At 45.2% G+C, this 26,916-nt stretch overlaps 1 long non-coding RNA gene across 1 annotated transcript in view; it reads right to left on the bottom strand.

The window, feature by feature from the left end:
• The window catches only part of LOC141580657 (uncharacterized), a 57,539-nt gene that overhangs the window by 12,216 nt on the left and 18,407 nt on the right, over positions 1–26,916 (bottom strand). The window lies entirely within an intron of this gene.

Raw genomic sequence — 26,916 nt, forward strand, 5'->3', positions numbered from 1 at the left:
AGCCTGCTGGCCGAGGAGACCGCGTCGTACCAGAATTTCCCAGCAGGTGGCAGCCGATGCACGCCAGAGATGGCTGGGTCCCTGTACTTTGAACTCAAGGTTCTTCCAATTAAGTGCAAGACAAGAAGCTGGGAGACTCGCCGCATTTGGCTTACTCCTGACGCATACTTGCATTGGAGGCTGTGTGTAGGCGATGAGCCCGTGAGCTGATAAAGCCTTTATCTAACAGGGGAGGCTGTTTACCCACAATTCAGGGGTAAAAAAATGTAAACAGCTGTTGAGAAGAAAGAAGGTCAGAATCCTCCTACCATGGGGAAAAGGGGCAGAAGAAAGCCTGTGGGCACAGACTGGCATCACACCTGCAGATGGAAAAGTGACATTGGGCCACTATTCAGGGAAAAAGGGGAGCCTTTAACACATCGTCAGGGCTGTGGGCGTTTCTTTTTTTTTTTTTTTCGACACCGAGTTTCGCTCTTGTTGCCCAGGCTGGAGGGCAGTGGCACTATCTCAGTTCACTGCAGCCTCTGCCTCCTGGGTTCAAGCGATTCTCCTGCCTTGGCCTCCTGAGTAGCTGGGATTACAGGTGCCCGCCACCACACCCAGCTAATTTTTTGTATTTTTAGTGGAGACAGGGTTTCACCATGTTGGCCAGGCTGGTCTCAAGCTCCTAACCTCAGGTGATCCACTTGCCTCAGCCTCCCAAACTCCTGAGATTACTGGCAAGTAATCCACTGTGCCCGGCCTAGTCTTACTCTTAACACACCAGAAGATGCTTTGTTATGGAACCTTGAATATCCCTGTGGGCCCCTGCCAAGCTGCCCTCCTCCCAGTACTTCTGTTATCCGTCTAGTCATGGAATTGAGTTGCAGTGGTAAGGAATTCTTTAAAAGCCAAGTCCAAGGTGAACGTGCCTTCCATCAAATTCAGCATTTGAGTGTGTCTGTTTAGGGGGAGGCTCCCAGGCAGAGACTGCTCGAGAATCTGAGTCTGTGAGCCCAAAACAATCCACGCCAGCTGATCAACCTAGTAACTACCACAGTGACTACAGGAGCTAGCATTTACTGAGCGTTTACTGTGTACCAGGCATGTTCTGGACATATTTACCTGCACTATCTCATTCATTCTCAGTGCAGCTCTCTGAAGTCCACCCTCTTCTCATCCCCAACTCACAGATGACACAAGAGAGGTTGTCACTAGCCGAAGGACCCAGTTCGGGGTTCTGGAGGTTACCCTTACCCCTGAAGGGGAGGAATCAGCTGAGATGTACCAGGTATCCTAATTGACCTTAGAGAACATCTAGTCCAACACAGAGGGGCATTGTGTTGACAGATGGGGAAGTTGTTGACAGATGGGGAAGCTGAGGCCCAGAGAGGGGAAGGGACTGGCCAAGTTTACACAGAAACCTGCCCAGTCCCTGTGCAGGAAGAGCAACCCAGTGCCTTTAACATTCCCAACCAATGTCAGGAGTTCAAGCACAGGCTTTTATTATTTATTTATTTGTTTAATTAGAGACAGGGTCTCACTCTATTGCCCAGGTTGGAGTGCTGTGGTGTGACCATAGCTCACTGCAGCCTCAAACTCCTGGACTCAAGCAGTCCTCCCTCCTCAGCACTCCCCATCCCCAGTAGCTAGAACTATAGGCACATGTACCACCATGCTATCTTGCTATGTTGCCCAGGCTGGTCTCGAACTCCTGAGCCAAAGTGCTGGGATTACAGGTATGAGCCACCATGCCCGGCATAACAGGCTTTTGCTTTCCTTGGATTCCACATTTGCTTCAGTCCTTGCTGGCACTGAACACTTTTGCATAAGAGCTTATGAAAACAACACCACCTATCTTATTTTAGGAGTTTTATCAACTAGTAGACTGTCCAGCTGGAATCACTGGCCTCTCATGATGTGAATTCTGGCTTCTGTGGCTCTTAGCTGGTCACCTTGGTCAAGCCACTCAACTTTGAGCTGGTTTTTTCATTGGTAAAATGGGGATTACAATATTCATGAAAGGCTAGATTCTAAGCCAATGCTGTCCCATGCAAATGTAATGGGAGCTGCATACCTAATTTTTAATTTTCTAATAGCCACATAAAAAGCAAACAAACAAACAAACAAACAAAAAAGGTAAAGGGTGAACCAAAGCATATGGCATGATTACTTTTCATGATGTGTTTCATTGAATGCAATAGCTTCCAAATACCATAATTTCAACATCTGGTCAACATCCAATTGTTAAGGGGCACTGCTTCATTTTCACATGAAGTCTCCAAGGTGGGGTGTGTGTTTTGCACTTACTGGGCATCTCAATTTGAACTGGCCACGTGGCAAGGGGCTGCTGTGTGGGACAGGATGGTTCTAGGCCTCCATAGCATTTTGAGCACATGGCTCTGGGCTTGGGGAGGATCTTTGTATCTACACCTTGTCTGTAGATGGCCATCATCTGGGACTCTGATGAAACAGAGATGGCCTTCGTCCCAGCCCAGTAAGTCCCCAGTACTCCGATGTCCTCAGCAGGGCTCTGGGCTGCCTTTGAAAACCTTCCCTTCCCAAATGGCTTTCCTCCAATGCCACAAACAGGTCTCTCTCATTCTCTGCAAATATTCATGTCCATTTTGTCCTTGATGTGGTGGAAGTGTTCCTAACAACTGCACAGCAGACTGATACAGAAAGAGAGAGGAACGCAGAGGATGGTGGGGTGACGGGGGAGCTGGAGAGATTGTGTTGTCCCTTGGGGTGGGCTTGGCCTTGTGGCATCCTGGGGCTCAGGACTCTGGTCACTGTGGAATGTTGTCTCTGCTTGCCAGCTCAGAGCCTCACCTTGCCGCACCCAGCTCAACTCTGTGGACTCAACGGAAACACCCTAATTACAGGAGTTCCCCACCTCCGCAACTGCGACTTCTATTTGATAATAAGCAGGTGTCAGGGGTGCAGTTGTGCATGGGCTGTGCTCAGAGAAACATGAAAAGGCTCAAGCCACGCTTCACCCTCAGGGGTCTGGGCTGGGAGACTGGAGCCAGCGTCTACTTGGGTTCTCCTGACTGCAGTGGTCACTGGGGCTTGTGGAGAGGGGCAAATGCTGGTGTGGTAGCTGAGACACAGGGCTCTGGGCTCTCCAGCGGGTCTGGGGGTTGCAGAGACCCATCGAACTCTCCCCTCATTCCCAGCTCCCAGACAGTTCCTGCCTTTTTATTTTTTCTGGAAGGCAGAGGTTGAGGGCCAGAGCTCTGCATTCAGCCTGCCTGGGTTCACATTCTAGCTCTGCCATGTCCTGTGGCTTCAGTGAGTGACCCAACCTCTCTCTGTATTGGTGTCCTCCTCTGTGAGTGGGGTGGTAACTTCTTCTCCGGGTTTTCTGAGGAATAAATGAGGCAATAAGCAGGAGACTCAGCATCAGACCAGGCTACTATGATTATTTTTACAGGGAGAGACCTGGTTCTGAATACTTTGGCTTGTCCAGAATAGAGGTATCTTATTTTCCCCAATTAATTAATTTATAGTAAAAAATACAACATTAATAAAATTTATGCTGACAGAGAACAATCTCTGAGATGTATTGTGAAGTGAGAAAAGCAAAGTGCAGAATAGCATATGATAGAAGCCAACACAGAACATAGATACGTGGCCTGTGTTTGGGATGGCACAAAAATTACTGGTAATGAGTGGCTGGGGAGGGGAGCCAGGGACAGTGGTGAGAGAGAGGTTGACTTTTCTTTCTCTAGCCCCTTGGAATATTCCCATTTTACCAGGAGTATGTATTCCTGCTTTTTTGTTCATTTTGAATATGAATTAATTTTTTCAATTAAAAAATAAACTAATTCAAATATCCTCCCCTACCCCCATAATGATAAATGGTCATATGTAGAAAAGTTCCCAGTTCTGAAGAGAGAGCCTGAAACTGCTGTACCATGTCATTGCTGGGTGTCAGAGGACCCAGGGTCTCGGCCTGGAAGATGATTTGCTCTGACATTCATTCCCCATGTATCACCATGTAAGCATCTGTCAGGGTTTAACTGGGGCAGGAGGAAAACATCAAAGGAGCTCCTCATGCATGTAACACATATGCACCCAGTAAACATAGTGTTTCCCTCTCACACACATATGCACACAGGCACACATGCACACACACACTTACACAACCTAAGGACTACACATGCACCCCTCAACAACCAAACCACTTCATATCCACATACTAACAAATGAGCCACTTCACCTATCCACATCTAACCCCAAAGCCCTTTATACCAACAAACACACACATGCCACCCCAACGACCATGCACTCCACACACCTCGACAACCTTTACACACATGCACCCAATGACCAAAGTAGTTTACACAGACAGCCCAGAAATCAGAAGGGCTTCACGCATCTACCCAATAAGCAAAGCACTTAATACGCACACACACAGAGCGTTATATACGTACACACCCCAACCAAAGGGTCCACACACACTCATGTTCCCCAACACCCAAAGCCACACATACCCACACATACAGCCACACACACATACCCAAAAAGCTTTACTCCTTCAACCAAAGTGCATTGGCTGGGTGCAGTGGCTCATGCCTATAATCCCAGAACTTTGGGAGGCCGAGGTGGGCAGATGACCTGAGGTCAGGAGTTCGAGACCAGCCTGGCCAACATGATGAAACCCCATCTCTACTAAAAATACAAAAAAAATTAGCCAAGCATGGAGGCGGGCACCTGTAATCCCAGCTAGTCAGGAGGCTGAGGCAGGAGAATCGCTTGAACCTGGGAGGCGGAGGTTGCGGTGAGCTGAGCTGGGCAACAGAGTGAAAACTCCATCTCAAAAAAGAGAAGACAACCGAAGTGCATCATACACAGTCCCCAACAACCAAAATATTTTACCCCATGCACCCTGACAGCCAGCACTCTCCATGCACACCCCCCTTCAAAAGCCCCAAAGTGCTTCAGTTGGTTTGATGCAGCGACAGATACTTGAACACCAGGACATTAGGCTGCGACTTTCTTTTCAGATTAATGAGCAGAAAAAGATTGGAGGAGGGAGGGGGCGAGAATGGCGGGAGAGAGCAATTACACCCAAATCTTTTCTCTGTTGATTAGGGATTCCTTCTCTAGCCTGCTTTGGCTCCAGCTAAATCTTTTTCTAATGAGATGTGGCTTATCCAGATCAAGGCGGTGAGAAAAAAGTTGCAATTAACTTTAAGAAAAAGAGTGAGTGAGAAAAGGAAGAGTGAGAAGGAAGAGTGGAGGGGGTGGCCCGGGACTGGGGATGGGGGCAGGGCCAGGGGCCTGGGCTAGCAGGCCGGGAGGAGCCCAGGGGCTGCAGCAGGCTCCCAGCAGGTGGAGGGGCGCCCGCTGGCTGTGGTTCTGGAGTTAAGGGAACGGCCCTGTGATGCCTTTGCCAGCCTGGGTTAGGCCTCTTGGCCACTTGAGGCTCAAATCAAGGTTTGGGGATGGTGAGTGCCCTTGGGTTTGAGCTTTCCCAGCTCTGCACCCCCATCCCTGGCAGTGGCCCTCTGCCTTCCATTTGCCTACCCTCTGGAGGACATGGGCTCTCCACGATCCATCCAGAAACTCAGGTGGTGTCTGGTCAGCACTGACTCTGCACTTGGGACCTGGTGGGTTCAGCCATCTTCTGGCCACCAGGAGCTGTGGGCTTGGCATGGGCTTTAGCACTGATGGCTGCTGCCGGGGTCCCCCTGACTTGCCTCCCTCTTTCCATCTGGGAATGGGGTCTTGAGTTATTTTCATGTGAGCCACTTAGAAGGGTGGACAGGGCCTAAGACTGAAGGAGACACTTCATATTGAGATGCTAAAAACACTTCAAGCTCCTAGAACCGACACAGATTGACCTTTCTGTGCTTCTCGCTGAATAAAATCAAGACCCAGCCACAGCTGGAGAATGGTCACTTCCTCTCTCTGATGCTCAGTTTCTTCACCTGTTAAGAAAACTAAAGAAGTGGGGCAAGGGGTCTCCAGGGTCTCTGCCAATCCTGACACCCCAAGATCCAACGGAAGGCACAGACAGTCTCCATGTGTCCTGATTCGAGTATTCACAGCTCCCTCCCGGACTCCCAAGCTCTGCTTGCCACATTCATGGGAAACTTACACCTTCCCGAAAGTTGTTATCCGTGCAGAGATTGGTTTTTGCCCTATTTGGCAAGAAGTATCCAGCAATGCCTGAAGGCAGCTTTCACAAATCTTGAGGTCTCTAACCTGGCACTTGTGGTGGGGTCTTGGCTAATAACTCAACATCTGTATGCCAGCCGAGCTGGGGACCCTGAGCCTGGATCAGATGGAGTTAGGATGAGTGGGGTGGATGGGGGCGGGCAGGAGTGGGCTGCAGTCTCCCTTCTCTTTGGTCACACACAGCCACATGCTGCCAGGTATGCGGAAGGGATCTGGGCAGACTGTTTAAAGCTGAAGTCCTTTATTTTCCTACTCACAGTGTTTCCTTTTCGTATTCTGTGGATCTCCCTGTGCAAATTAAAAGGGATTTTGATGGCACGCTGGTGACGCCATGGGAAAAAGTGAATCTGGGTCTCTGTAATTTGCTTGGCTTCCAAAAAAGGGCCCTTGCACGCTGATGGCCACCCACAGACATGGGCTTTCTCCATGGGATGTTTGGGTGACCCCTTGCCAAATAAGCTGCAGAGATGACCCTGGGCCTGGGCACAGATGAGCTGGGCCCATCTTTCCTCTGTCTAAGTTCTAGAGAGGTCACATGAGTCCTCACCTCCAAGCCCCAAGAATTTCCTTCGAGCTTGGTTCCTGGGTCCCCAGCCAGCCCTCCCTTCTGTCCCTGCCCTCCACAGTGTTAGCTGCTGGAGACAATCTGGGCTTTCTCCTGTCTCTCTCTGGCTGTCGCCAATGTAATAAGCATATGTGCTAGAAATCCTAGCTGCAGTGCTAAGTTAGAAATTCTTCTTAAACATATAGCAAGGTCAGATGAAGGGAAAAAAAATAGAAAACAAAACACAAAACCCCGAAACAGAAATTGGACACAGGAGGGCAGATGTAGACTGAACAGGAAGTGCTGGCCTGAGGCTAAATGAAACAGCTGTCACCATTGTTCTGGACTGAAAACTGCTTTTGCAAACTCCATGTGGCCCAGGCTCAGAAAGCAGATGTTAATAATTACAGCACATGAAACGAAGGGCACAGGATTAGGCAAGTGACGAAAAAGAAATGGTACCAGTAGATTTATAACTCGCCCAGGCAAATCTGCTTGCTGGTGTGAGGGGGTGGGCTGGGCGGCTTCCCTACAGATGCCCCTCCCCACCCCCTTCCTAGTTTGGCATTTTGGCTTCAGGGATGGTCTCAGAATTTGGGGATTGTTTTATGGTGGGGGGTTGTGGAGACCTATTCGAGCTGCCTTTCCAGGGACCCCCCCCTGCCTACAGGGCCGTAACCAGTTGCCTCTGACCTATAGGAAAAAGATAGAATCCCTAATGCTCAGCCAAGATACAAAAAGAGGATCTCTGGGCAGACAAACAGTTGGGTGGGTTGCTGCAAGCAGGGACCCCTGTGGACACAAAGCCGGGCAGCCATCCTTGGAGCTCTTGCTTTTACCAAAGGGTTCACGTCTGAAACCCAGGAGCTCAAGTTCTTTGCAGCTGAAATTGATTCACACTTTGAAATCAGCCAGCCCCTAGCGCCTTGGAAAGGGATCTTGGAGAGAATGTTGGGACACTTGAAGAAAGTAAGAGAGGCGAGTTCCTTGGGCTAATTACACAAGTAGAAAAGGAAGAGTCTTCACATGTTTTCTGAACATTCCTCGGTGCTTTTTCATGTGAGCCAGAGTTGTAAAAACAAAACAAAACGACATACTCACATCCACAAAAATTCCTCCCATCCCACCACCCCCTAGAAAGGACGTCTCCAGGAAAGGTTAGGAAGAAGGTAAAGCATGTGTTTGGCATCTTTAGGCCTGATATGGAAACCATATGCTTAAATACACTAGCAAACATACTTAATATAACACTCTCTTTTATTAAATGTGGTTTATAAACGCTCTCCCCAGCCAGGGCACCTTCCCATGCTGGAGGCTGGAACTTGGCAAAATAATCTTCCCGCTGTTACATCTATTGATACACATTTTTTGAAAATGAGTCTCGGGCCCTTGGAAAATAGACTGGTTCTGATTATTATTGCAAGAGGGAAGGGGCACACGAGGGCATCTTTTTTCCTCTGATAAATTAAAAGAACTGTAACGGGTGCTTTCTGCAACCTGTAAAAGGGCAGAGCCATCTGTGATTCATTTAGCAGCTCCTTATAGAAGATTTATTTGATTAATTCGGTCAGAAGAGAGAGAATATGGATTTTCCCTTTCTCTGCAAGGCACATATATACTCACACATGCACACATGCACCCACCCATGGGTAGACATCTCAGGAATGAAAAATGACTAATCTTATTATTGGAACTGGTGAACGCAGGGCCTCAGTGGTGAGATAGCAAGCTCCCGCCCTGCTGATGGGAGGGCCAGTTTCGGAATAGATTTAATATCCTCAGGCGCAGCGCCACCAAAAAGTGAGCCCAGAGGATAATTCCGTGAACTACTGGATCACTTTGCTTAGGCATTGATTACTGGGTGCCAGGCACTGCATTGAGCATTTTGAATGCATTATCTCATTGCATCATCACAGTGGCCCTCGGGGGAGGTACTGTCACCATCACCACTTTATAGACTGGGAGACTGCCCCATTCCCAGCAGGCCTCTGCTCAAAATTCTTTTCCCTTTTTCCAGTGGAATTTTGCTTTCTCAGTCCTCTGTGCCTATAGCCGAGGCCACGTCTTACATTTGCATAGTGGTGGGTGATCTTCGTTATCCACATTGGCTATGCTTTATCCGTGTAGGCTTCAGTTCTGTGTTGATTGGAGAAACACTCTCCTTTAGGCTTGGTGCTAGTCTCAGGGAGAGCTCTGGCCTCCTCTGGCCTTGGCTGCCTCTCATTTACATGACACAACCTTATAAGCAATCATCTCTAGACCACTGTGAATTCCTGGTTGGAGGAGGTGGCAACAGCCCCTGAAAGAGGTCCTTGCAAAGGGCAACAAAAACAGCACAGGTGAAAGGAATCATAAAAGCACACAAGATTTGAGCCAAAGACGACTTTGGATGTCCATGTCAGGAGTGGCAAATATACGGTAAGTAAATGTGTCACTGCACTCTTTCCCTTGCTCACAGCAGACATTACTAATTGATCCCAGCTCTCTCTTCTGCTAAGCCTCAAAATCCTCAACACAGAACTCCAGGCAGCCTCTACCAATAGATCCAAATTAGCAAAAAGAGTCGAAAGCTGTTTGCAGTCCCTTCTAGTTGAATGTTTCATTTTGTGGAGGGAGAAACAGAGACCCGGATAGAAGAAGTCAGCTATAAAAGCAATCAGAGAAGGTCAGTTCCCAGCCTCAGATCTCTGGCTTTCTCTGCCCAGTATTTTCAGCATCCATGCAAATGGGGCTGATCACAGCCAGGGTACAGTGGGTCAGAAACCTCTGTATTTTGCTGGGTTTCTGCTGTCGTCCCCTCCCTGCAATACAACGTCACTGACGCTGCTCTACAGACAGGATAAAAGAGATCCTTTGGAAGGCTGCAGAAGATTGAAATCTTTGTGACTTTAAAATAATTAACCCTAAACCAGGATGGAGTAGGGCAGCCTGAGCCCATGATCTGTTACAATCCAGGGTCTAAGATTCTAGAAAGAAGTAGAAGTTTTCATTTTGGAAACACCGGCATCAGTAGACACTCCTCATTCTCTCACTGGCTGGACCACAGGAAATGCCTAGATCAAAGGCAACCAGGACTCAATAGGCTTAAGGTATTGAGGGCTTGTCTTGGCTGTGGGGCTGTCACCCCAGCCCTCAGACTTTTCAGCTGGGCAGAATTTCTCTGTGGAAAGAATAACAGGATTTTGTGAAAGGAAGGAGGCTTCAAGTTCAGAAGTTTCCTCCAGAGCTCTTTGCTGCTGCTCCTTGCTAGGACCTAATCTTCAGTGTTTCTCAGCCCGACGTGGCTCAAGGGGGATTTTGAGGCTCATTACTTAGTTCTGTTGAATATCTGATTGCTGGAAAAAATCTTTTCCATAGAAGAATAATACTGCGGACCAAGACTTAGGTTCAGAGAATTAGAGGGTGAGTCTGAAATACAACATATTTAGAAGGGAGGCGATCATGGTACATTCAGTATGCAGAGCGTTTTCACAATTCCATTGGCAAGGTTGCTTGTGGGATCTTTAGGGGACCTGCTTAAAGAACAGACAAGACTTGTGTGCAACTTGCATCTCAGCCCTTGGGTTGATCCTGGTACTTCTGCTATTTTTGAGGAGGCTTGAAAACATTTTGTTTAAACCTGACTTTTACAATCCTGTATATACCATGAATTTCCATTATCTAAAAAAAAATTTGCCAACGGAATCAAACTCTAGCCCAGCTCAACTTCTTGAAAAGATTACAAATATTGAATTAGTGAGGTCTCAAATTCTGAGGATTTTACAGGGCCCAAATACCACACCCTGAGGGGGTTTATTGACCAGCATCATTTGTTGAAAGAAGATGCTTGTATTGCAGGTGTGGTTTGCTAGAATGTTCCTTACTCAGTGGTGGATAGTCCAGAGAATGAGTCAAGTTGGGGGGCAGGTAATGAAGACAGGAGGTCCTCTGTGTGCCATTTTTTTTTTTTTTTATGGAGTCTTGCTCTGTCATCCAGGCTGGAGTGCAGTGACGTGATCTCAGCTCATTGTAACCTCCTCCTTGTGGGTTCAAGTGATTCTCCTGCCTCAGCCTCTTGAGTACCTGGGATTACAGGCACCCACCACTGCACTGGCTAATTTTGTGTGTGTGTATTTTTAGTAGAGACAGGGTTTTTACCCTGTTGGCCAGGCTGGTCTTGAGATCCTGACCTCAGGTCATCCACCTGCCTCCGCCTCTCAAAGTGCTGGTGGGAGCCACCATGCCCACCCCTCTATGTGCCATTTCTGATTCCACTTAGGGATAAATGAGCAGGTGAGTTATGTATACATTACCCCTGAAGACAACTAAAAAGAGGACTGTGTGCCTCTGGGAATCACACTCTGTGGCCAGCCAGATCTTTACTAGATGTGTGACTTTGGACAAGTTAGGTAACATCTCCTATTTCTCTCTCTATAGTAAACAGAAGTAACAGTAGCACCTACCTCACAAGGTTGTTGTGAGGATTAAATGAGATAAAGCACTAAGAACAGGGGCTGGCACAAAGTACCAAGAAAATATTATCTCCCCAACGTCCATCAGCTGACAAACGGATAAAGAAAATGTGGTCTATTCATGCAATGGAATATTATTCACCCATGAAAATAAATGAAGTTCTGATACACAGTACCATGTGGATGAACATGGATATGTTGAATGAAAGCAGCCAGACACAAAAGGCTATCTATTGTGTGATTTCATTTATGTGAAATATCTAGAATAGGAAAATCTACAGAGACAAAAAGCAGATTCCTGCTTTGGGCTGGTAGGGGATAGGAGGATGGGGAAGGGACAGCTCAAGGGTATGGGACTTCTTTGACATGAAAATGTTTGAAAATGGACTGTGGTGATGATGGTACATATATGTGAATATACTCAAAACCATTCAATTATATACATTTTGAATAAATGACTTGTATGGGATGTGACTTATGTCTTAAAGCTATTTAAAATAAAACTTTTTTTAGGTGAATGTCATTAGAAAAACAGGATGATGGAGCCTTTGACAACTGGAGAGTGGTTATTCTACCTAGAGACATTTGGATAGAAAATAAAAACATGCCTGTGAGCCAAACTCAGCCTCAGTTTCCCCATCTGCTAGACAGAAGTTCCTCCCTCAGAGGGCTGCTGGAAGGAAAAATGAGATAATTCATCTTCAGCACTTAGCAGGGAGCCTGGAATGTTCCAGGCACTCAGGAGGTAGCAGTGGGCATTGCCATTATTCTTTTTTTTTTTTTTTTGAGACGGAGTTTCGCTCTTGTTACCCAGGTTGGAGTGCAATGGCTCGATCTCGGCTCACCGCAACCTCCGCCTCCTGGGTTCAGGCAATTCTCCTGCCTCAGCCTCCTGAGTAGCTGGGATTACAGGCACGCACCACTATGCCCAGCTAATTTTTTGTATTTTTAGTAGAGACGGGGTTTCACCATGTTGACCAGGATGGTCTCGATCTCCTGACCTCGTGATCCACCCGCCTCGGCCTCCCAAAGTGCTGGGATTACAGGCTTGAGCCACCGCGCCCGGCCTGCCATTATTCTTTTAAGACTCTAGAATTCCATGCTGGAGGAGTTTGGGGGCAGTCTGGTTGAAAAGGAAGTGGTTAACTAGGGGTCATGTCCTGAAGCTGCATTTGCAAATGATGCCTACTGCCTCAGCTTACTTAGGTCATAGGTTACAATAAAAAAGACATTTGCAAAGTTTTCTAAACATGCTTTATTCACACTTTTATAGGGTTGAAAACACATTTGTAATCAAATAACATTATTATTTAAGTTGAAGTGTCTTTGATGAGAGGCCCATGAAGATTTTGGAAGAATTCAAGTCTCCCTGATCCCTGAAAACTGATCCTATAGGTGCCCGATTCCATAGGTGCCACTACTGTTGCTAAAATTAATATTTAAGACAAGTGACCACATGTGAAGGGCACTGGGCAGAGTGAAACAGCTGGGCTCTTGACCTGACTCAACCACTCACCAACTGTGCAACTTAAGGAAAATATTTTAATTTTCCTGGACTTCAGTGTTTTCAACTATAGGATGAAAAAATGGTAGGTGCAAGCTCTGAATGTCCTTCAAGCAAAAAACTTCAGAATCCATGAGAATGGTCCAAATCTTCTTGCTGCCTATGTAAGCCAGACTGGACTGTCCAAAAGAAGTCTCCTACAGGCTGAAACTTGTCCCTTTTATTCCAAGGGTCTTGAGTTCTAGAATCCCAGGCCAAAGCTCACAGCACACTTGCTAGAGAAGAGTCTCACTGCTACCTCCATTCTGATTCCCCCTCAGGCTGAAGTGCCAACATAGCTAACCTCTCTCTGGGGCTGGAGACACTGAGTTGAACAGTGTCACCCCCAAATTCATGTCCACTGGATCCCATGAGAGTGACCTTATTTGGAAATAGGGCCTTTGGAGATGTAATCAAGTTAAGATGAAGTCAAACTGGTTGATGAAGTCTAATGATTGGGGTCCTGCTAAGAAGAGGGAAATTTGGAAAACATGACACAGAGAAGAGAATGCCATGTGTAAATGGAAGCAGGGATTGAAATTAAGCTGCCGCAAGCCAAGGAAGTCAGATTGCTAGCACCAAGAGCTAGGAAGGACACATGGAGCAGCAACGTGAGCATCCCAAGGGCACGGCCAGAGTTTCATGGCATCAGTGAGGCTGTATCTCATGCATCTGAACTTGCTTCACACAGTCGCAGAGCAACTTCTATACCCCACCAGGTTTCTGGTGCTCCATGTTTTGGGTGCCAGACACCTACTGGACAGTACCCAAAAGCTGTCCTGTTCCCCTTCACTACATTGACTTGGTGCTGAGCCTGGCCTGTGGGATTCTGTAGCAGTGAGACAGGATGGGGATGAAGGCTTGGCAGTTTCTCAGGCATGAGGGATAAAAGAATATCTAATGACACAGAAAAGTGCTCATGGTTCGTTTATTCATTCATTCAACAAATATTAATATTAGTTGAGCACCCACTCTGTCATAGGCACTGTCTCGGGCTCTGGAGACACAGCACTGCTGGTGGGAAGGGGGTTGAGACAGTCCAGGGATCCTGGGGCTCCAGGGTTGGCTGACATTGTCCTGTAGACCCCTGAGCATTTTTGCAATTTCTTAACATCTAATGGAGATGGTATAGTTACTCCCATCAAGATCCCTTGGGCTGACATGTTGCCTTCCTTTGCAGGAATCTGGAATGACATCAGCTGGACATGGTGATGCTAAACATCCTGTGGTACTCGGAAGCTGCCTGAAAGCTAGGACTGCAGTTAGAATTAGGTTAGAATTATTTTTTTTTTTTTTGAGATGGAGTTTCACTCTTTTTGCCTAGGCTGGAGTGCAGTGGTGTGATCTCGACTCACTGCAACCTTCACCTCCCAGGTTCAAGCAATTCTTCTGCCTCAGCCTCTCTAGTGGCTGGCACCCGCCACCACACGTGACTAATTTTTGTATTTTAGTAGAGACAGGGTTTCGCCATGTTTGCCAGGCTGGTTTTGAACTCCTGACCTCAGGTGATCCGCCCCCCTCGGCCTCCCAAAGTGCTGAGATTACAGGCATGAGCCACTGCACCCAGCCAAGTTAGAATTAAGTTTTTAAGACGGGAAAACAATTAGTACATAATAAGTGCCTTGGCTTGGTAGACAAACAACTTTCAAAACATAGAACTAGAGGGAAGGACCAAATAATTGAAAGTGTTCTTTGGGAGAGGAAAGCCCTTTATTCAAATTAATACACTAAGTTTATTTAATATATACCTTTGAACAGAACCTGCGTGCCAGGCTCTATGCTCAGTGCTGGGGACAGCAAAACACAAGACAGAGAAGGTCCTTGCTCCCATGGAGCTGACGTACTTACTGCAAGAGACAGTCAATAGCGAAACAAAAGCCACCTTCTTAGGCACTCAATACATGACAGTTATTCATTGGAAACAGTGAATAACTAGAATTAACTATCATGTATTGAGTGCTTAAGATGGTGGCTTTTGTCTCACACAGGCACTACCCTGGGCCCTGGAGACGGAGCAAGGAAGAGCAGAGGCCAGCTCAGGCCGACTCCCTTCTGTCCTGAAACTTACATCCTATCCGGGCAGGCAGCTAAGAAGCAAATGGGGGCAAAAAAAGTTCAAACAGGAAAAGGTCGGATGGAAATACCCAACAGAGTGACATGGTTGAGACTTCCAGGGAGATGGGAGGGGGTTGCTGTAGCAGGTAGTCAGGGAAGACTTCTTAGAGGAGGTGGTCTGGAACTAAGGCCTGACCAAGAGGTGGTCAGGAGGCAAAGATGAGAAATCCCAACACTCAGCTCTTTCAAGAGGCAAGGTGAAGGAAGGAGAAGCATGCTTTCTGCCTAGGCTTGGCAGGTCCGAGCTTTGTAAGAACTAGCTAGCTTTGCTTTAGGGCCACAGGTAGATAAACTGAGGTGATGTGGTCTGTCTGAGGTTGCTCAAGAAGTCAGTGGCAAAGCCAGGCTAGAACTCTGGGTTTGGGCTCCCTGGGCAGTGTGCTCTTCCTACACTGTGTTCCGTCCTGCCTCTCAGGAAATGACTTCCTGAACACTTTAATGGACCTCTGGCCACACAGAGGATGTGCCTCCGTGTCAGGTGGGTCTCAAGGATTTCTGAAAGTCCTACGATGAGCATGGTGCTATGCCAGGACAGACAAAGCCATGAGGGATCTACACTCGTGCAGGAAGATGAAAGCAGCAATATCCAAGTGTGGATGTGACCGTGTCCCAACGTGCTGCTGAGAGAGAGGTGGTGGGTTGAAGGGGTTCCCAGGAGGAGAGGCCACAGCAGCTGGGCTGGGAACTTGACTTCTCATTAACTCACAGGCAACTTCTCAACCTGCATTTTACTGGCTCCCCAGCCCCTGGCATGGGACCCAGGGATAGGAGGAGGTCTTGGCACAGCTGGGGCTGGAGGCCTCTGCCTTGAGTTCTGGGTTGAGATGTCTTAGACCTGCAGAGAGGCCCCTGCCCAGAGTTCCTATGAGACTGGCCTTGCCCCTGCTCGCTTCTGTTCCTCGTTGCTGTGCCACGCTGGCTTTGATGTTAGTCCCATTTAGCTTGGCCTGGCTTTGAGATCTTTTGCTGCGATGCCCAAGATGGCTCTCCAGCTCACAGGGACTCACCCTCTCTGTATCACAGCCTAGATCCGGCCTCCTGCTTGCTGGGCTGTGGCAGTGGGATCACTCTGGGGCCCAGAGAGAGGTAACAAAGGAACAAGGTAACTTTGGGCCAGACTGGGGAGGTTAGGGTTTTATAGGCCTGGGGTCTCAGGGCAGATGTGGTCTGATAGACGATGGGGAGCCCCCCATCTCTAGCCATCTGAGTGGCACGCGAGGCCTAATTGGGGCAGTAGGAAATAGTGGCCAAGAGTTCCCATTTCCTCCCTGAGTAACCATGGCCAAGTTCCTTAGCAATACCTGCCTTGTTGATTTCACTCTGTGCCTCAGTTTGCCCATCTGTAAAATGGAGATAAGAAGGGGCACTCCACAGGGTTGTTATGAGGACTAAATGAGGATGCCTGGCTCACTGAACTCTCTCTAAACTGTAGCTATCATTGCTACTGAAGTCTCTGCTGGCTTTGGGAGGAACTAGTCCTTTGGAAGCACAGCTGCAATGGTGCTTGGAGCCTCTTCGCTGCCTTCTGCGTGACAGAAGCCTGCTCCCCACCCCCATCTTGCATTTGAGTTTTCATCCTTCTCTGGTGCCTGGCCCAGTTTGGCGCTAACGACCTTTGAGGGACCCCCATAGCTGACTCCCAGCCTCTTTCTGCTTATAGCTGCCTGAGGGCTCTTCCAGCCCTGCTCGAAGTCCTCCATGGCTCCCAGGGACCTACACAGCAAATGTACCCTACCTCCTTAGTCTTTATTTAAGATCTGCAATCTGACCTTTGTCTTAACCTTTCAGCCCCATGTGGATCTGGGAAGTCCAAGCCTGAATTTGAATATGGGTTCCACTACATCTGAGCTGTGAAACCTTGAGAAATGCATAAACCTGTATGTACCTTGCTTTTCTTATTTGTGAAATGAAAATAATTACACCTTTGATTTCACAAGGATGTTTGAGGATCAGATGAATGGGGATGTGTATGGTGTTTGTAACCCAGAAAGCAACTTGCTGTTTGGGGGCCATACAGTGGTCCCCTTTCTCTAGGCCTTTGTCCACACTATTCCTCCACCTGGAGTCCTTGTCACCTTTGGTTATCATTGTCCAAATGGGTACAGCATTCAGAGCCCAGGGAAGATGCCATGTCTGGTCTGTGAGGCTGCCCTGACTATTCTGCCTGAAGTGTGTATTTCCTGTATCTGATCATCACACCTCTCACAGACATGTCTTCCTGTATCTGCTGTCTCCTTCCTTTGACTGGGAGCTTCTAAAGGGCAGGGCGATACCAAAATCAGCTCTGCTTTTCCCATTGCACCTCGTACTCCAGACACAACAGGAGCTTGATGAGTACTTTGTAAAAGGATCGGACAGCAGTAGATGAGTGAGTAAATCTGGGAAGAGCGGCGGCATACTGAAGCCAAAGGGATGGCCCCAGCCCCTCTGGGACCAGTTTCACGGCCCTTGACGACTGTGCCTAATGGACAGCCGTTTCCCACACGTGGCCCAAATTTTCACAAATAGGATAGATCCATTCACCTCTGTAAGGAGGGTTCAGGGGCAGAAATCTGATTGGAAGTTGGGGAGTGGGCTTGTCTGGTTATTGTATTATGCAGACCAAGCATATGTTTTAAAACATTAAGTCTGTAGCAGGGCACAGTGGCTCACACCTGTAATCCCAGGACTTTGGGAGCCAAAGTGGGAGGATTACTTGAAACCACGAGTTTGAGACCAGCCTGGCCAACAGAGAGAGAACTTGTCAATACAAAAGAAAAAATTAGCCTAATGTGGTGGCATGTGCCTGTGGTCCCAGCTACTTGGGAGGCTGAGATGGGAGGATCATTTGAGCCCTAGAGGTTGAGGCTGCAGTGAGTGGTGATTGTGCCATTGCACTCCAGCCTGGGCAACAGAGCAAGACCCTTTCTAAACAACCAACCAACCCCCCCCCCCACACACACACATGCACACATGTAACATCCCTTCACTGTGGATGTGACGGGGCTTAGAGGCACATCATACAACTAGATCAGAGAGTCAGGGTGAGTCAGTTCCATACGTCTTCCTCCCAGGTTGGGGTAGGGGAAGACTGGGGCTACGCAGGAACTGAGGAAGTGACTCTTGGTGACCTGAATTATGTTCCACACTCAGGAGCACCTGATTTATTATCAGGGACTGAAACACACAAAAGAACAAAGAGCCCTGGGGACATTTGTGACACATCTGCTCTCTCTCTACATTGCACCAAGGCATTGCACTCTCAGCAGTTCTGTGTTTTTGCATCTTTGCGGGAGCCCCTCCACAACCTCCCCCTCCCCACCCGCCCCACTTATATTCTAGGGCCACACATTCCGCAGGCTGTGCTGAATCCTAAGTATTTTAATGCCTGATATCTATCTCTGCATGGATTTTTGTTTTATCATGAGGCCACTGGAAAGTTTTTTGATATCTCTTTGAAACAGATGTCAGCAAAAGCTTCCAGCACAGATCAAGGGCAGGTTAAGGCCTTTGAGATGGGTCTGAATGTCCCTTTAACATCATTCAATCTAATACCCAAATATACCTCTAGTCATTACCCTGTTTTTATAAGAAGCTCTGAACCATATGTTCGGGAACTAATTAAGCATACAAATCAAGCCCTGGGATCAGGTGGCGCTCTGTTTAAATATCTTAACCTTTTATGATTATCTTAATTTAGAGAAAATTCAAAACACATTCAGAAGTCTTAGAAAATGAGTTCACTAGGAATTTACTGGCCAGCTTCTTTTCTTGATGTTGGGATCCTTTCTTTACAAGTCCAGCCTAGATTCCCGGGGAAGTCCTCCGAACTCACACTTCCCAGGAAATGTAGACATTTGCTGGTCTGGGAGGCTCAAAAGGCCACACCTGTCTTTACCTTCCCCTAGCAGCCTCTCCCAGCCAGAAACTACACCCATCCCCATCTCCCAGCCCACACAACCCCCATTTGCCAGAAGGAAGGGGGAGAAAAGAGTGGATTCTGCACTTGGAAGTTTTACCTTCTTTTTAGATAAAATAAGGTGTGAAATGAGTTGTTGGGAAATACTCCTGCAGCCCATGTTATTTTGGGGGAAGCCATGGAGGGAGCTAAGGGCAGAGACTCAGATGTGAATTGCACAAACCTGGCTCCAGAATGGCTGCAGGTGGCTGAGAGGGAAGACAAAAGCTAGAAACCATCCTTGTTTTGGATTCTGGGTGATCCTGGCTGTGAGAAGTGGGGGCTGGGGTAGCAGGTGGGGACCTGTCTTCTCGACTACCTCAGATAAAGGAGATAATTGATCTAGAAGGCATGTCTAAAATGTATAAATGTACTGAATCGAATTGATTTGTAACACGGTCTTTTACCTGCTCAGCCAGTATACCTTTATTGAGCATCTACTATATGCCAGGTCTGTTCTAGGCTTAGTTTTTACAAGGCCATTAAACTGCCTCTGATACAAGTGCCCAGTTTATTTACCAAGACCGGACTGGATCTCAAAAACACTCTTTCTTAATGTTCTTAGGACCAGCAAACCTTCATAACAGGGTTTTCAGATAAACTGCAGGATATTCAAATTTAAATTTCAGATGAACAATGAATACTTGTTTACTTTAAATATGTCCCAAATTTTGCATGGCACATCATTATACTAAATCATTATTCGTTGTTTATCTGAAGTGCAAATTTAGCTGGGTGTTCTGTTTATTAAATATTGCAACCTGACTTCAGAAAAAGATACAAATAGATATGGGTGCTGTCTGAATCTTGGATGTTAAATACTAATTTTGGAGGAAGGCAACAGAAAGCAGCTTTGTACCAAGCCCCCTCACATATGTGATTTCACTTAGATCTGTATTAGTCCGTTCTCATGCTGCTAATAAAGACATACTTGAGACTGGGTGATCTACAAAGAAAAAGAGATTTAAAGGACTCACAGTTTCCTGTGGCTCCAGAGGCCTCACAAACACGACGGAAGGCAAAGGAGGAGCAAAGTCACGTCTCACATGGCAGCAGGCAAGAGAGAGAGTATGTGCAGGGGAAACTCCCCCTTTATAAGACCATCAGATCTCAGGAGACTTACCCACTATCACGAGAACAGCACAGGAAAGGCCCGCCCTCATGATTCAATTACCTCCCACCTGGTCTCTCCCACAGCATGTGGGAATTATGGGAAATACGATTCAAGATGAGATCTGGGTGGGGACACAGCCAAACCATATCAGACCTCATCACAACTCTAGGAAGGGGGTTCTATGATTATCCCCCTTTTTGCCCATGGGTGAGCAAAGCTCAGAGAGCTTGAGGGACTTACCCAAGGTCAGCCAGCTTTTTCTCTAGCCCAGCTCTGCTGGACTTTGAAGCCGAGGCTCTTTCCAGTGACAAGCTGATAGTTATCTTTCCAGAGTTCTTATTTTCCTAGCTTTCCCTGGCTTCTCTCAACTTCTTCCCTCCTTCCCCACAGACATTCAAGGAGAGATTCACTCCCGTCCAATCAATGTCACTGCCATAATGAAAACCACCTCCCGAGTTCATGAAGGACGAGATCTGTCGAACCCTAATGAGAATGGTTCCGATTATGCAAAAAGCAACCTCATGGTTATTCTAATGTTACAAGTAAATATAAAACATTTAGAAATACTTGGCTTGGATTTTTTTTTCAAGTACAGATGTCTGACTCTCTGCCAGTTTGTTATTAAAAATGCTACGGTGGTTTGGGTACAAAGATTGTTATAAAAATAAAAGCCAATGCACTCTGAGCACTCGTTTTGACTTTGTGGAGACATCAGCCACAGTAAGGCCAGAGGAGATGGTGGTTAGTGGTGGCTCTTCAGCGGGCACCTCGATATTCATAGCTCTGTCACTGCCCTGCTTAAAACTCTGTAGGAACTTCCTGGTGCCCCTCAAATCTCAAATCTGCTCTTGCTGGGTTCCAGCTCCATCTGTTCCCACTCCCTCTTGCTTACTGGCTTTTTCTAGCTGACCATGCATTGGCACTTGCTGTGTCCTCTGCCTGGTGTGTTTCTCCCAGCTCTTCACCTTTGCTGGCTCCTTCTGTTCCTTGGCCTCCAGCTTCTCTGTATGGCTGTCCTCTTGCCTCCAGTTACTTTCTATTGCAACTCTGCTTATTTCCTTTATTTTTCCTGTAACTCTCTGAAGTTATCTTGCTCATCTTTTGTCTTTTCCACCAGTAAGTCAACCTCACGAAATAAGGGAACCTGTTTGTTTCATTGACACATGTCATCTTCAACACCTAGAGCAATGTTAGGATATAGTAGTTGCTCAATAAAAATTTGTCGAACAAGTGAGTGAATCTACCAAAGCAACTGAAATCTTGCATTGCTTAATCCTGTTTGGGATCATGAGCCAGAAGAAAAGCAGCAGCATCTACAAATTTTAATCAACTCATGGAAAACAATAAAACTTGGGAGAATCCTAAACCCTTGTGTGTGATGGTTTTGAGTCCAGCAGGAGTTTCTGAGACTGTGCTTCAAACCACAGCAATGAAAAACTTAATTGCCATAGCATTTGCCTATGTGTAGAAGCAGAAGTGTAAACAGAAAACTGGGCAGCAAGGAAAATATTGTCACCCTAATAATCTTTCAGACAAATGTGATGATGTGAACAGAACCATTCTGGGGTCATGGGAGGGGGAGCCTCCTTAGAGGCTATCTTCCTTAGCTTGGCATTTGAGACTTTGCACACACTTGCTCAGACCTGCCTCTCCTGATTTCTTATGCTCTTCTCCCTGCAGCCTGCCATCCATTGGTCCTAGGTTGTCTGTCACGCCCCCACTCCTTACATGCTTTCCCAGGTTTGCTTCTTTATCTTGTTCTGAAGAATGCCCTTCCCCATCTGTGCATATCCAAAGCCTAATCGCATGGGCTGTTCAAAGGTCATCTCTGCCCAGTCTTCTATCTCATCCACCCCTACCTGGTGGCTACCTTTCCCTCCTTTGAATTCTCTGGGCATTTTTTTCCTTTTCTTTTTTGATCTTGTTTTGTCACCCAGGCTGGAGTGCAGTGGTGCAATCATGGCTCACTACAGCCTTGACCTCCCAGGCTCAAACGATCCTCCCGCCTTAGCCTCCCAAGTAGCTGGGACTACAGGTGTGCACCATCACACCCAGCTAATTTTTTATTTTCTGTAGAGATGGGTTGCCCAGGCTGGTCTCGAACTTCTGGGCTCATGCCATCCTCCCACCTCAGCCTCCTAAACTGCTGGGATTACAGGCATGAGCCACCATGCCTGGCCTTTTTTTTCTTCTTTTTCTCATCACCTTGTATTTGACCTCAAGCCTGACATCAAGCTGCTAAAGGACAGGAACTGTGTCTCATTTTTGTGTCCTCTACTGCCTCAGCACAGTCATTTTTGTTAATAATGAGTTAATGAAGTTTTTTTAGGATGCCCAGCCCCAAGTCTTTAGCTCCAGACAATGATGGTGCAGTGTCAGGAAGCTATAGCCAATCAGAGTCCATAACATTTCCTGCCCCACCTCAAGGCATGGAGAAGTGATGTGGTTTATGGCGTGGACAATGTAAACCAGTGTCTGCATGACCCCACATGTCCAGATGAAAGGCCCAGGGGGCCAAAGATCCAGAAAACAGACTGAACTTTCCCTTTTCCATTCAGATGTTTTCCTGTTGGGTGGCCAAAAACCCGAAACAACTGAATTCCTGGGCGCTCTATAAACCTCACCCATTCCAATCTTCCCAAATGTTTTCTTCCAAAACTCTGTCCAAACAAAGAAACAAAAAAATCCCTCAAGAAACTCAAGTGCTAACATTGAACACATGAGTCCAAGAACCAGAGGTCCAAGGGGAAATAAATACCCTGTTTTTTTGAGGTAAACATCGTCAAGTATATGAACATGCAAATTTATTTATCTCAAATGGGTTATAAGCAGAGTCACACAGAGCCACTTGCAAAAGATGGCAATTGGTTTTGGAGAAACTCACACATATTAAGCCAAGGATCCTCCCTTTCTGCACAATCTAGGAGATTTGGAAGTGTTCTGCAAGCAATGTGGTTTTCAAATGAAGCCCAGTACAGGCTTTTGATCTATATAGGATAGTATGAATTCATATGCAGCCCTGCTAAATTGACAGGACACATTTAAACGCTCCCTTCACATACAGAATCTGGATTTACAATTTTTGTTTTGGTGCACACACATCCTTTGAGTTTCTACATATATGACACATGGAGAGGCAAGGAAGGAACTCCCGGTAATCTTTCTAAGGCTGACACCCAAGTGTGATCTTGACAGCTTTGGGACCATTGTCATATTTTTGACAAGCAATCGCTGTTAGAGAGGGAGCTAGTAGAAATGTTTCCCTGAACTCATCGTGGATTGCAACAGGAGGAAACACTCCATCACTGGATAGTGACACTAATGCATTCTATTAGATTTGCTTATCATGTTAAAGAGCATATTAAAAGGAAATGTTTGGAAAAGAGATGCCATAACTTGGTATGATGGATTGAAAATTCCTAATTTGGAAAAAATGTGCTAAGACAGCATGATTGATGTGAGTGACCTACTTTATTTCATAAGAAAGTATGAGTTGCCTCAGGCCCATTGGTACACATATTTGGAAAAAGTTGTTTTTTTTCCACATTAAGTTTTTATTAACATTTTCAAAAGAGCAAAAACACCATAGAAGGATATAAGTTGTAACTTGTCAATGCATATGTGTTTGTAGTCATTTGCTGCTGAGAAAAACATATCCCCCTTGCTGGAAGGGTTTCTGAATTAGGTGAGCTTCTTGCCAAGTGAACACCTGATGGGGAGAAATATGACAGTCTTTTCCCTGATAAAAAATGTCAGGAAAGAGAAGTTTTTATTTAAAGCACAATGAATCTTCTGCTACTTGTAGGTAGTGGTCTCTCAGAATGATTAACATTTCATGGAGCCTCCTGGCCACCTTTCTGCACACACAGCAAAGGACTGGGGCTGAGTTAACCATTTTGGTTCTGCTTGAGAAGATGGAGTTCAGTGACCCGATCCTGTTCCTCAAATGAAGGCTCCATGGTTTGGAAGCCAGGAACTCTTAGGTTTATCTCAGGCAAGAGAAGGGACAGTTAAGGGTCCAACAAAGGGTTGGTCCTGTCAAAACACTCTGTTAGTATTAAATCAGTGTTGCCACTGAGTTTAAGACCTCAGGAAATGCCTATGGTACAATGTTTATAGAAGAAAGTGTGATTTAAAAAAATATATAGGCCAGGCACAGTGGCTCACTCCTATAATTTTCTACATTAAAACAAACAACAACAACAAAAATAAGAAATTAGCCAGGTATAGTGGCAATACCTATAGTCCCAGTTACTTGGGAGGCTGAGGCAGGAAGATCCTTTGAGTCCAGGAGTGTGTTCAAGGCTGCAGTGAGCTATGATCATGCCATTGTACTCTAGCCTGGGTGACAGAGCCAGACCTTGTCTCAAACAAAACAAGTGTCTTAACAAATGGAAGTGGGAGAATAAATTGGCACAAGCTTTCTGAAATGAAATTTGTGAATGTGTCACAAAAGCTTTAGATTGTTGCATACCTTTAGATCTAAAAATTCCATTTCTAGTAATTTCTTCTAAAAAACAACCATGAATATTCATAAAGATATAGCTAATAAGATGTTTACTATAGAATTTTTATAATGTCAAGAGATAGACTCAACCTAAATGTCTGAAGTTAGAGGACTACTTAAATAAAGTCATACATTTAAAACAGCCATTAAAATGATAATGTACAATTTATGATAATTATGTGGAGGAAGGTTTGTAATATATTATAGCAAAAGTGGGTTACAAAACATGCATTTTATGATGCTATTTGAAAGCTATATACACATATGTCTACTTAATTTTTAGAAATCTACGTATATACTTTAGTAGATATATGTACAGTTATGTGTATATATTATACTATGTTTAACCATATACATATGTATGTGAAAGACATTTGTCAAAATGTTAAGAGTAACTATTTCTGAAAAGTAAGTCTTCCAGGTAGATTTTGTTTCTTTCCTTTTGTATGTTTTCGTTTTCTATGCTAGCCATGCTTTACTCTGATAATAAGTAAAGTAGTTATTAAATGGAAAATCCAAGAGATTTAACTGGTTACTTAACAGATACAAGAGAATTCACAAGGATTACCAGGCACAAACTAGTTTTCTCATATAATAGTAAACAAGTTAAAAATATAAAAGGAGAAATTACTCCATTCACTATGGCAAAACAAAACAAAACAAAACAAATCATAAATCATCCACAAAACTGAAAATGCAATGACTAATTCATGCAAGAAACATCCAAGGCCTATTTAGAAGCAAATAATGAAATACATGAAAGAAAATCTAAATAAATTATTGTGTTTCTGATTGGAACGACTAAATACTGTGAAGATTTCAACTCTTTCCCAAATTAGTTCATACATTTGATATAATTCAAATAAAAGTTCTGATTAAAATAACTGGCAAGTGGATTCTAAATATTATCTAGGAGAACAGATGCGTGAGAAGAGTTTTCCTAGATGAAGAAAGATGAACGCAGCCTTGCTCTATTGGATTTTAAAAGATATTACAAAGTCAGAGTCATTAAGCAGTACGTGAATTTTGTAGGAATATCAAATATATTAATTAACAAAATAGAATGCAGAATAGAATAAATAGAAGAAAATATAAGAATCTAGTACATGATAAAGGTCATATTTCCTATTAATGGACAAGGGCTAGATTGTTCTGCAAATGATGTCGGAATAATTGGTTATCTATCCATTCAGAGAAAAAACAAGTGGATCTTGATGTTACATTCACAGAAAAAAAAACCCAGACGTATTAAAAATGTACACATTTTTAAAAGTTATAAAAGTTATTTATAATACTAAAAAACAATGATTCCATAATCTTGAGAATGAGAAAGACTTTCTTAAAGAGAGATAAGCCTCAGAGTCCATAAAGGATAAGACCAGCAATTTGCCTGCATAAATATTTAAATCTTTGGTATGAGAAACACACTACGAGCAAAGGACAAACTAGGAAAAAAATGCAACTTGTATGACAAACAATGGATTAAGAGCTTTACTATATAAAGTGCTGTTTTCAGATAAGAGAAATATTATCATTCCAATAGAAAAATTGGAAAGATAGAAGCAAAGCTTTTTATACAAAAAGAAATATGAACATACAAAAAAAACTCAACCTCAATAATAATCAAACAATTTAAAATTAGAGCGACAAAGTATTATTTTTACTCACCACTGTCGAAGTTTTAAAAGGGAATTATCATATTCAATGTATTAAGAGTGTAGAGAAATACTTTGATGCAGCAATTTCATCCCAGGGAAATTACGCTGTGTAAAGATTCAGAAAAGGGTCCCAAAAGTCTGGAATCCTATGCAGTTGGTTGAACAAATGAGGCAGACCTGTGCACTACTCGGGGGAAAGTCTGAGGTATAGCAGCACATGAAGAGAGCTGGCAGGTAAACAATATAACCTTGTGATCCCAACTTCTGCTTAAGAAGCATACATAGCTATTTGTATATTTAAAAGAATTTTTATAGCAGATAGTCTATGCCAGTAGGATTAGGGGGTGATATGATTTGGCTGTGTCCACACCCAAATCTCATCTTGAATTGTAGTTCCCATAATCCCCATGTGTTGTAGAGAGACCTGGTGGGAGGTAGCCAGGGGGAGGTAATTGAATCATGGGGACAGTTACCCCATGCTGCTGTTCTTGTGTTAGTGAGTGAATTCTCATGAGATCTGATGTTTTATAAAAGTCTTTTTCCCCTTTGCTAGGCACTTCTCTCTCCTGCTGCCATGTGAAGAAAGACGTGTTTGCTTCTCCTTCCATCATGATTATAAGTTTCCTGAGGCCTCCCCAGCCATGTGGAACTGTGAGTCAATTAAAGCTCTTTCCTTTATAAATCATGCAGTCTTGAGCAGTTCTTTAGAGCAACATGAAAACAGGTTAATGGTGGGGGGAAGTACCTTCATTTGGACTTTCTCTTCTTTCATATTTAAGATTTTTATAATCATTTATCACTTTTGTAATAAAAAGCAACACACATCTGACAAATCTACCTGGAGAGGTGAGGTGACTTGCCCATGAGGACCAGAAGCTG

The sequence above is a fragment of the Saimiri boliviensis genome, chromosome 12 (assembly GCF_048565385.1).
Source record: "Saimiri boliviensis isolate mSaiBol1 chromosome 12, mSaiBol1.pri, whole genome shotgun sequence".
Classification (NCBI taxonomy): domain Eukaryota; kingdom Metazoa; phylum Chordata; class Mammalia; order Primates; family Cebidae; genus Saimiri; species Saimiri boliviensis.